The sequence below is a fragment of the Hippopotamus amphibius genome, chromosome 1 (assembly GCF_030028045.1).
Source record: "Hippopotamus amphibius kiboko isolate mHipAmp2 chromosome 1, mHipAmp2.hap2, whole genome shotgun sequence".
In the NCBI taxonomy this organism is placed as follows: domain Eukaryota; kingdom Metazoa; phylum Chordata; class Mammalia; order Artiodactyla; family Hippopotamidae; genus Hippopotamus; species Hippopotamus amphibius.
In genome coordinates this window covers 115,778,682-115,787,449 of record NC_080186.1, presented here as the reverse complement: position 1 = coordinate 115,787,449, position 8,768 = coordinate 115,778,682, and positions in this window count along the sequence as shown.

Genomic DNA, 8,768 nt, shown 5'->3' with positions numbered 1-8,768 from the left:
TAGCTTGGGCTTCTAACGCAGGTTATCAAACCAGGAGACCTGCAGCGCTGTGTTCTACTGTGTTTTCACAGCACCCATGCCATTCGAAGCACGGCGGAGGGGGAGTGACTTAGCGAGGATGCAGTGCTGGACTACTGGATGGCACGGATGGTTTGGTGATGGACAAAGAGGTGGATGGATGGAGCATAGCTGAAAGGCAAGGAAAGACACGATGGGGGAAGAAGAGACCAGCCGACCAAGGAAGCAATGCTGAAGCTTGCACGTCTTCAGCTAATTCTGAATTTTCCAGCGACTTGCATATATGCCGGGGGATAATGCAGACTTTGAGCGGATGGTGCGCTCTTCTCTGGCTCTTTTTGGGTTCTTCCTCTGGATTTCAGGGACTCTCCTGAAGCCCAGAGGCCTGAAATTGGAGGCAGTTGTCTGAAAAGTGATTCCCAGAGACCAATGAGTGGGTTGTTTGGTGAGAGAAGGATTTGCTGGAAAGGGCTGAGTGTAGTGGCAGTAACAGAAAGAAGTTGGGATTCCGTGTGGGCTGGCTGTTTCCCTCAGAATTCAGGAACTCAAAAGGAAGAGGGCAGTGAGGGCCAAAGAGCCCAGGAGAGTCCCAAGCGGGAGAAACAATGGGGGCGATGAGGTGAATCAGATGTTGAGAGTGGTTGTGTGTGTGCTGTCAATATGATTGGTGCATAGACTTTCTCCAAGGAACCCCTGTGGTTGGCTTGAAGACACTGTGCTCTTTGCTTTCTCCTGTGGGAGAATTGGTGAGGCCTCTCCTCCATCCATTTTGACCCACCAGCCCTTGGAGGGTGTCCTCTGCATTTCAGTTTCTTTGCCTTGACTCGACTTTGTAGCTCTTGGCTGGGGGTTCCCTTACTCTTTCTGCGGCTCCGTTTTCTAGACGGGCATCATCTCCCCTGTTTGCAAGGGGTGTTCTCATTTTCCATGGACGTGGGGATGTGTCAGCAGCCGCAGAAGCCCCCACCTCCCCTCCTCACCTGGCAGGACACTGGCAAATGCGCCTCCACTCGGAAGTGCCTCTCCCATGCCTTCTCCTCTACCTGCACCCACACACCCAGCTCTTCTGAGGTCCTGGGTTAGGGAGCAGGATGCAAACGCTGCAGGAATTTACAACTGCCGGATGAAATCATCGAACCGAGACCTTAATGCCAGAGGAATTGTGTTTAATTGTTTGGAAACCAGGAGCAGAAATGAAGGGTGATAGGAAAGAGTGTGCGGGCGCGCTAGCGAAGTGTCCAAGAAGCCGACAGGGCCAAGTGGCTACAGGTTGGCAAAGATGATTCGTCGGTTTCGAACCAGATGCTCATCTGAGATGGAAACTGCAGCTGCTCATGAATAAGACCTGGAGATCCAGGAAGCTGCCGTCCTGGGGCTGCCTTTCCCCGAAGCGTGGCTGCATCCAGAAGCCGGGGTGAGGGGGGCTGGCCGCTGGCTGGTGGAGAGAGGGGAGTGGGCTTCCTGCTGTCTGTGCTGCCGGGGGCTAGGCCTCTGGTCACATGCCCGGGCTTCCTTGTGCTTTGTCTTGTGGCACTGCCGAGGGTATGGGCACCCCTGTTGGCACTCGAGGGCACAGGGCTCCTTGAAGTTGGGTGGAGGCTGGCAAGGCTGCTTGGTGTGCTGCGGCGCGGTTAGCACTCTTTGGGTGGTGGGCAGCACAGCTTTGGCACGGGGCAGCACGGCTCGGGTGGGGGACAGCACAGCTTTGGCACGGGGCAGCACGGCTGGGGTGGGGGACAGCACAGCTTTGGCACGGGGCAGCACTGCTGCATTGGAGGGCAGCACAGCTGGGGTGCAGGGCAGCACTGTTTTGGCAGGGGGCAGCACAGCTGGGGCGGGCAGCACTGCTTCTGCTTCTGCTGAGACATTCTGGTCCGAATGTGCACTGGAAGTGGAAAGACACAGAAGCCTTAGAGAGAATCGGCCCAAGAGAACATCCTGCCTCACTCACACCTTCCCCTTGTTGACTTGGCCCTGGTGGCTTCACCCATGGAAGGTGCCTATATTCATGTCTGTGTGTCCGTCTACATTGTACATATACGTTGTAAGCAATTTGGTTTTGAGAGCAATACATACACATGGAAGGAAGGAAGGAAATCAAAGGAAGGGGGGAAAAGGGCGCAAGGAGAAGCAAAGGGAGACCTGTAGCAGAAACCATAGAAAGATGGAAAAAGGGAGGGGGAGAGAGAGAGAGAGGAAGAAGGAAAGACGGGGAGAAAGAGAACACCAAGGAATATAGTGCCACGGAAACATCTGTGGAATCCAGAATAGGATTTCCTGGGATCGAAGTCCTGGCTAAACAATGGATCCGCAGTGTGACTTTGAGCCAGGTGCTTCCCTTCTGTGTCCTTTGCTTCATGTTTTTGTAAGGATTCAATGAGCATATAAAACTCCATAAAGACACACACACGTACATAGATATATACATACGTATGTCGGTATATATGTGTCTGTGCATACGGACACACCCACAGGCACACGCGCGCACACACACACAGACACGAGGAGCAGCTCGTGACGAGTCCTGGTACAAAGATTTCGACTTATGAAATAAATGTCTAACAATTTCAAAGGAGCATCTTAAGCACTCTTGAAGAGAATTCATCGAAAAGGGGAATCCAGGACAGGAAGACCTTTTACCTCCATTTAAACGGACAGTTGAGGGAAGTGAAAGGCAGAGATGGAGGCAATTGAGGCCCAGGCACACAGCACGGGGAGGTGGAAAGAGTGCTCCCTGACTCCCAGAGCAGGACCGGGCCACGGGGCCACATGCCCTTGTCCCCACTGCTCTGAGCTCCCTGAGGCCGCTGCACCCCTGCTCCTTGAGGAACTCTCATCCATCCTTGCATTCATCTTGCCCTTAAGGGCAGGTCTGCCCTGAACTGGTGCCTCTCTCTCCTCCTCAGTCCTGCTCTGCCGCTGGCCACGCACAGCACACACCCCAGCTGGAGCCACAGATACGGGGCTCCTGGCCAACCCTTGGTTCTCTTCTCAGCCCACCTCCCCACACCCTCCAGCTGTTGACTCGTAGCCCGGGATAGGCTGGTCCCAAGTGATACGGAGGAGAGAGATGCCCGAACGAGGCCTTTCGCTCTGACCCACCAGCCAGAGCTCCAGCCCCAGCTCCCAGCAGAGTGGGGGACCATGTGGAGCCAGGCTTCCAGGAGAGCCACTCCTTTGCCAGACTTACCCTAATTCACCAGCGCCTGGAGCTTGGAGATGCTGAAGGGGTTGGGATGCTCAGAGCCTGCACACCTTTTATACATCACGAATCCCTGTCCCAGGCCATGAGGTGGCCTTGGATTGGCTCCCTTAATTAGGCCCTAGTCACAATAGGATGCACCTGGCCTTCCTCAAATTTCAGGCTTTACTCAGCCCTGGACTGGTGACTGCCTTCTCGGATTGGCAGCACGTGGGGATGACGGTACCTTTCCTGTGACCCTGATCCCACCTCCCCAGCACGAGGCCTGGCTGCCTCAGGTTTCCAAAGCCGCTCCTGACTTTGGACTTAGAACCTTGGCATCTGGGATGGTCCCAAGCAAGCATTCCGGACGGTGCTGGGTGTGGAGGGTGTGAAGCAAGTGTTTCAGGATGTTCCTGTGGGTGGGGAAAGGTCTGGGCCGCTCGGGGTACACAGAGAGCATTGCTTGCAGGGAATCGACACCAGAAGGCTGACTGGCTCTCTGGGAGACCTCTGAGACTCAGCAAAGGTCTGACCTTGAGCCAGAGCCACATTCAGCCTGAAGCAGTAGGAAAGCAGGGCCCGTGTGTTTGGGTTTTCCCCAATTCCAACAGAAGCAAACAAGGGGAGCTCCAGCTCTGTGTCCTGCCTGCTTGTGAGGAAACCATCAGACTTCATGAAGAGAAAATGGGGGGTTCCAGTGGACAGTGCTTCCCTCTCTCCATGTGTGCACGTCACCCAGACTCCAGGGTCCCCAGGGAAACGATTCTCATAAGGTGCAGAGAGCAGGAGAGGGGAGAAGCACCGACTTGGAATGAGCTGCGGGAGGAGTCACCTGGGCTGGCTCCTGTATCTGAGCTCGCAGGGCTTGAGGCCTGATTCTTTCTTCCCCTTCTGCTTAGAGATTCCAGGACAAGCGTGATGACGCACGCCACGGACTTGGATGCTCTTCAGGAAAGAACATCTGACCGGGGTTGAAACATGGCTTCAAATAGCCCCAAGGAGTGTTCCGACTGAAGCTTTGACCTTCAGCAGTAGCGTGACTTTGGGCCCTTCTCATCGTTGAGCCTCCGTTTCCTCACCTGCTGGGCGACGTAAGAGAATGATGCGTGTCAGCTGTCAGCGTTATGATGGACACCATGCGTAGACATGTGCACGATGGTTGACATTGCACACGTGCTCAGGAGTGCTTGGGTGCCCCTTAGAGTCGATCTCTGAGAACTCGAGCAAAGCACACTCTCAGAAGTATGGAGTAGCTCGTTGCAAGACTGAACTCGAGTAGTGACACTTGCTACCAGTGTCAAAAGACCTTGCCTGAGAGAAATGGAAGCAGGCAAGCTAGTCCTGAGAAGAGCACATTTCCCAGCCCAGACCTGGGGTTTAGCTACAGGTCTGCTCAAAGCCTGACAACATCCCTAGATCTTGGCATTCACATTGCAACACGACAGGGGACAGGCTTGGAAACGCACCGTCTCTGCGCCGGGACTCGCTGGGAGGTCCGGCTGTGCATGGGCAAGGCACTGAGGGAGGTCAGAAGAGTGCAGGCTATTCAGAGACAGGAATCCCTTCTGCTTGGTATCCCTCTGAGAGAAACAAGCCGAGAGCCTTGGCGAGGGACTTCCGCTCGTGTGCCCAGGGGCAGAGAAGAAAGACTATGAGGGGCATTCATCCTGGGACAAGCACTCATTCCTCAAGAAGCCGTGCTCTCACGCCACGCGCTGGGCCCTGGGTACGGTGGTGGGCAAGGAGGGCCAGACTCTCGCTGTTCCGTCCACTGCTTCACAGCCTCTTGGGCACCTTCTCCTTCCAACTGTTTGGATCCTTTTCTGTGGTGTGTTGAGGATGAGCTGAAGAGCTCAAACCCAAATGTTGCTGTAGCAACGCTGCGTAACTGGAGAAAACGGGAACATCAGCTAATGCATGAGATTTTGGTGTTCCATCCTGTCCATCGTTTCTAGAATAAGCCCCTAGTACCCAGAGGAAATGTTTTGTGGGGCAGTCAGGTATCTCAAGCATGCATTAGGTGGTATTGCTTCTATTACCAGAGAACAGATGGTAGGGGTTATGTAGAACGCAGAGAAAAGGAAGCACTTATCCTGGGCATTTGGAGTGGTCCTGTTCACTGACTTCCACTAGGATCACGGTTTTTCTATCTCCAAGCCCGCCTGCCTCTCGTGGACACACACACACACACACACACACACACACACACAGTAAGATGGAAGGCACCACAGTGACCCAAGAGGTGTCAGCTGAGCTGGGCACCGGCCACGCCCACTGGGTCTTCTGTGCCAGGCATCTGGGAAGGAATCCCAGGCTGGGACCATGCACAGACACGCAGGGAAAGGCAGAGCTGACCAAATGGGGCCCCACCCACAGACAGGGCTCCTGACACAGGATTCCTGGTGGCTGGAGCTGCAGCCTCCCTGCTGAAATCATCCCGAGCGGAGAGTCCCTGCGTCACAGCCAGGTGGGTGCCCAGCAGTGGGGTGGCTGAGTGATGTCCTTCCTTTGCCAGGGGGCTTGTGGAGGGGGCACAAGGGAGAGGCAGGCCTCCAGGACCTGTCAGAAACTGTGCTTGAGTTTCACCTCAGGCCTAGACATGTGAGTTATTCGCATTTCCAGGTAAAGGGTACGTTGGCTCGGGCTGCTCAGTGCCTAGTAGGGAAGAGAGGATTTGAACTAGCTCTGCCGGGCTCCAGCATGCGCGTGTGTTCATTTTCTTGCACCTTACAACCCTCTAGAGAATGCTTGTGTCTGGAAGATGTGACTGTATTCTTCCCTGAGGAAGGCACACTTCTTTGCAAGCCCTCAGCCTCATGCCCTGCATCCTGGGATCTCTGTGCTTGGAAAGTCACTCGAGGTCCATGGGCAGACAACCTGCTGGAATGCTGCAGCAGCCTGGGGAATGGTCTGGACTCTATGCTCTGGGGCCATGCGCGTGAGCAGGCATGCGAATGTGCACGTGTGTGCTGGTGCATGCCGGGGTGTGTGAGTGCGTGTTGGTGTGTGAAGCACTATTTCCGGGTGATGGACAGCATGGGATTGCGTGTCAGCCTGGGGTGAGCCGTGGCCTCATGGGAGGCCTCAGGAAGGAACATGTGTGGGAATATGATCTGGAGTGTGCACGAGTGAGTGTGCCCAGGGCTCATAGTCCCCAGTATGCTGAAGTGTTGCTGAATGCATAGTTCAAACATTGAAACACCCTGTGTAACAGGGGGCAAAGAGCCTCTGCGCCAAATCCACTGCCTGCCAGCCCCCTTGCCCCCAGCCTGGCCTGTGTCCAGCTCAGTCCTCAGCATCCAGAAGCTTGCAGGCCGATGCCTGTGGTCCCTGGGGCCTCTGGGACGCTGCCCCACCTTCTATTCTCAGTGGTCACGGTCAGTGTCTAAACTTGCAGAATACTCGTTACTGCAGAATAACAACCCGGTGTGTGACACCTCTGTGAGTGTGTGGACATGCACGAGTGGTTCCCCTGTACCAACACGTGTGGGTGGGTGACTCTGGGAACCTGCTGCCTTTGTGCTCCCAAGGGGTTGGTGGTTTGTACGTTCTGGAAAGCTGCGATGCAGGCTTGATGCTTCTTCCAGCCAGGGAGACGTTCAGAGCACTTGCCATGCTCCAACATGTCCGGACCATGTCTAGTTTATCAGCACCCCCACCAACAAGCTGTAGCTCCTGTGAGCAAGTAAAGAGTGCCTCTGCACTGCACCCCAGCCTCTAATAGGAAGAGCAGGACCGACTTCCATAGGGTGGCATCAGTGTGTGTGAGGGCTTGGCACACGCTGTGCCCGGTACCCGCTTCCTCAGCTTACTAGCCTCTTCCAGGGAGCTGGGTCTGTCTCCAGAAGTCGTGCCTGTCTGTGTAAACCGAAGGGAAAAATCCCTGTGAGCCAGAGGTGCCCAGGACTGCCTCCAGAGCAGGATCCAGCGTGGGTGGGGGTTGCAATAGGGAAGATACAGCAAGAAAAGGGAAACCAGCATATGGGGTGATGCCGGCTTAGGCTCAGTCTCGTTGCTGCCTGTGAACACCCCTCAGACCCTTTGCCCTGCAAAATTGGTCCTTGTCCTTTCCATCAGGATGTGTCCTGCCCCTCACACCTTTGGAGCCCGTGTCCTGAAGCTGGTGGCAATCAGTGGAGGGTCTTGCTGTCTGTCAGAATGTAGTGAACAATATGGAAGCAAGAGCGAACATTCGTCCAACACCTGCTATGGGTGACGTGCTCCTCCCTGCGTAGTTACGTTGTCTCCTTGACCATCCCTCCCCTTCAACCCCAGGAGGCAGGCATTATTCTCCCCACTCTACAGATGAGAAAAGTGAGACCTAGGGAAGTTATCTGACCCGAATCCAGGATGATGGGATACAGGAAAAATCCCCTAGATAGTCCGCACCGAATCTCCTGTGCAGGCATGCTAATTATGGTCAATTGTGGTGGAGAAAATTAGGTGTAGCCCAGAGAGGCAATATTAAACCTTCTGTTCAGCTTCTGAGTGAGGGAGGGTGAGGAAAGAGAGAATAAGGACCAAAGGAGAGATCTGGGGGAAGGCCATGTATAGGGGTCAAGAGACCAGATATTTGGTGGTGGTGCAGAGTGTGGTGTCTGAGTTTGGGGCAATGTTGAAACATGCTCATCCGTTTCAGGGTGTTCCGTCCAAATGTGTACAAATTTTCAATGCTTTCTGTGTGTCTTACTTGAGTTCAATGGAATGAAACACTCCAGGGGAAATGTATACGTGACATAGGTCAGGAGACTGGAGCCAGCCAGGTGCTCAGCTGGTTTGGGGGCTCCAGAGGCCACGAGCTGTCAGCACCATGAACCTGGGCTGAGATGCGGGAGGGCTGGCCTCCTGGGCACACATGGCACTTGCCGTGTTGGCTCCAGCTGTGCACAGTCCTGGTTTGCGCTCTGCCTGTGGATCCAAATCCCACTGTCCTTCCATTCTGAAGCCCCTGGTCCCGCTGTGCCTCATGGACAGATGTTTTTTCGCAGCCCTGTGGTGGGTGCCATGACATCAGAGATGCCCAGGTTCTCCTTCCTCCCCTCAGCAGCCCCCAGTGCTCTCTCTCTGTCTTCTCTGAATCCCAAGGGCATGAATGAGGTATCTGGAGCTTCCAGTCTTCCCTTAATTAGATGCCATCTCGTCTAACTGTTCTGTGTTATTGTGGGGTATCAGCTTGGTCTTCTTATGGAGAGTATGAAACCAAGAGGCCCGGAGCCCCGTGTGTGCACCTGTGTTTTCCTAACAAACACGCATCACATTGTAGCCAATGTGAGGGGGAGGTATTTACTCCGGATGCACTGACAGACTGCTGGGTGGGATAGATGGATTGGTGATGGGTAGGTAGATGGATGATGGTGCATAGCGGAAAGGCATGAAAAGACCTGATGGAGGAAGAAGAGACCAGCCAACCAGGGCAGCAATGCTAAAGCTTCAGTCATCAGCTGATTCTGAATTTTACAGACTCTGGGAATCTGTTGCAGCAACGCCAGGCGTTTCGTTTATGTTATGTTCCTTTCTGGCTCCTTCTGGGTATTTCTGCTGGTTTCCAGTGACTCTCCTGTAGCCC